This window comes from Galeopterus variegatus, unplaced genomic scaffold (genome assembly GCF_000696425.1).
Source record: "Galeopterus variegatus unplaced genomic scaffold, G_variegatus-3.0.2 Scaffold346, whole genome shotgun sequence".
Lineage (NCBI taxonomy): Eukaryota > Metazoa > Chordata > Mammalia > Dermoptera > Cynocephalidae > Galeopterus > Galeopterus variegatus.
The window spans coordinates 15,034-18,134 of record NW_007726457.1 but is presented as its reverse complement, the minus strand read 5'-3'; the positions used below and the strand labels follow the sequence as shown (position 1 = coordinate 18,134).

General features: G+C 37.0%; 1 pseudogene; it reads left to right on the top strand.

Annotated features, from left to right (window-relative positions):
* Window positions 1-453: 453 nt before the first annotated feature.
* Window positions 454-3,101, top strand: part of LOC103586505 — a 14,341-nt pseudogene continuing 11,693 nt past the window's right edge.

The following is a 3,101-nucleotide window of genomic DNA, read 5'->3' as shown; positions in this document are numbered from 1 at the left end:
TTGCCGGACACGAAAAAAAGACAAAAAGGAAAAAAAAAAAATAGAACTAAAATGTATTTAGCATTAGAAAGAAATATAAAATTATGACAGAAATGAGAATTACACTTGGGAGAATTCCAGAGAGTATATACACTGCTCCATAAAAAATCTATTTTAAAAATCCATGTGAAAATTCTGCCAGTCTTTCTGAAAAGTTCACCTTCAAAATTTCTAATCATAAACTTATCATGCAATCTTTAAAATGTGGGAACAAAAAAATCACATACCATTTTTTTGTTTCAAATTTTTGGCCCAGATCAAATGACTTTATGATCTTCTACTTCATGCAGCTTCACTTAACACTACGGAGTCAGCTATTAGAGTCAAAAGCCAGCCACAGCTGGAGCTGACTGGCAGACAACATCGCTGATTCATCTCAGGAAGAGACAGCCTGCAGCATCCACAATTCTTATGATGCCCAAAGAAGGTAAAGAATTGATTATAAGCCAAGTATTTCTCCTTGGAGCACAGACAGAAGGACTGGAAGTGGACAAAACTCATAGCTTGCCACTATTCGAATTTCAACTTTAATTTGGCTCTTTTAAGCCAGAAAAAGAGGCAGGGGTGGGGGAGTATAAGAGTAATAATTTGCAAATCTATACTGTGATTCCAAGATTGGAAAATTTGGGGGTTCTTTTTAGAAAAGAGCAATGTTTTCCTTGCTTGTTTAATGCATTTGACAAGAGTTATGTTACTATTTCACCTAAATATTTAGTTTGTACTTTGAGTCTAATTCCCTCCAGATACCCCATAACCAAACAATAGATTTCCTATTTTCCTCATTTTAGTCCATTACGTTTTATATAACATCTATGTCACTTACCAAATATATAACTAAACATCATAGAGTTACAATAATAATCCTTCATCCATTATGGAATCTGAGGCAGCTGCTTAAGTAGACCATCAGGGTAAAACTGATGCAGACACCAGTCAGAAAAGGAAATTGAGTTACCAATGTGCTCATGGGACTACATGAATTGGTGAAGATTTTCTTTCTCAGCTTCCCAATCCATTTAGCTGGCTCCTCACAAACAGACAAGAAACCACAAATTAGAGGACACAGATTAATGAAGGGACACTTAACCAGAACCTAATCCAAAATTCAAATGAGACAAATAAGTTAAAGCTACTTTAAAAAAAGGAAAGAAGGATTTCCCATCTTAATAACCCTCTAGAATGGCATACTGAAGATTTTTACATACAGTATTATAGGGAAGAAACACTCTGTCAAAAATCAAACATAGTCATCTAGTTTTCCTATGAGAAAATACAAATGTCCACCATGAAAGCAAGACTCATAAAAAGTTGGCATAAATATTTTAAAATTTCAGTATCTTTTTTTTTTTCCTTTTTGTCTTTTTTACTGACCGGCAACGGGATCGCAACCCTCGGTGTTGCGCCCGCGCCACGCACAGCCAGTGAGCGGGAACCAGTCACCACATGGGATCCGAACCCTCGGCGGGAGCGCCACCACACTCCCAAACGGCGCACTCTCCAGTGCGCCACCGGGCCGGCCCAAAATTTCAGTATCTTTATAACTAATTTTAATAACTCATCTTTTAATAATCCATTTAAATCAAAATTATGCCATTAGGCTTTCCAATAAAGGACGAGGTACTTTGGTATTTGGAGAAGGGGAAGTAAATGACAATGAGAGCAGAGCATTTATTTAAAACCCTGAAACTCTAATCATGCAGTGATGAAAATGGAAACTTTTTATATGAAAGACATTTGGCTGTTATCAAATTAGGTGCTCACAATTTCAAAAGAGTTATGGGGCCTAGGATATAAACTTGACTCTTAGTTCACACGTAATTCATTCATTAGTTCAACACGTATTAAAATATCTTAATAGACTCAGGATCCTATGACCATGACCTTCCCCACTAGATTAGTTGGGACAGGAAGGATCTAGGTCTTTCGCTTGTGAGTCCTTGGAAGCAGAGAAGAGACCATGCCCTAGCTTCAGCAGCCTGTAGACACCACAGTGAATCTGAGTTAAGTTCTCTGTGGATAGCCTGGGATGACTTTTGACAATATGAAAAATGTATGGAGATTGCAGGCCTTGGTTAAGGCAAATTCTCAAGGGATTACTAGTGAAAGTAAATTCTACTGTAACAAAGAATCAAAAGATTTTTAAAAATAAAATACTCATTGCGGTCTTCTGATAGCTGACCTTAAAAGATCAGTAAGGAAACAAACCAACCCTCTGGAATGCTTGTGCAATTACTACAAACTGATTTTACTACTCTGTTCAACTGAAAAATACATGTAAAGTCTAGGGCCTAATTCAACTTTTACTGAGTGAGAATTTACCAAACCCCAACAACTCTGTTTTCTCTTGCCCTTTACAGAGACTTGACTGATAGTTAAAAGAACACTGATAGTTAAAAGAACACCCTGGAAAAAAATATTTTGGCCTGATGGGAAAAAAAATCACACTTCCCTCTAAGAGAGGAGAAGGTGGCAGTCCTGCCTACTGCATTTGTGCATAAGACTGTGCTGGCTGAGATGGACTTTTGGAACTACTAAGTTTGGGACTTCTTCTGTCACCTACTCTTTTGTGTATTGGAACAAACCCAAAGAAGATGATTTTGAAGGATATTTTAAAACCTAGTGTCTAGGGTCACTCATTTAGCCCACTTTAATGCAGAGGTGCTATGACCTTCTATTCAGGTACATATACTTATACCTGAATCTCCTCCTATTATTATATACACCCAACTCAGCTAACTCTCAAATCATGTGATTCTTCACTTGACTGGAAACAAATAATAGCAGTAATTTTCAAGGAGTAAAACTTCATACATACTGCCCCTCAAAATCTCAGAAAAGAAAAATAATAAGTACATGTATGAAGGATTTCCTAAAAGATGTGAAGAACCTTCATTCTTTGGACATTGTAATGTTCATTTCTGGAGTAAGCATACAGAGTTATACACCTGGACCACACCACATTGATGATCACAGCCACTCTAAAAGAACTGCTCTAAAAAGTTAATATTTATTGAGCACATACTATATGGTCATTGCCTACATCACAATGCTCTCAAGGCAGA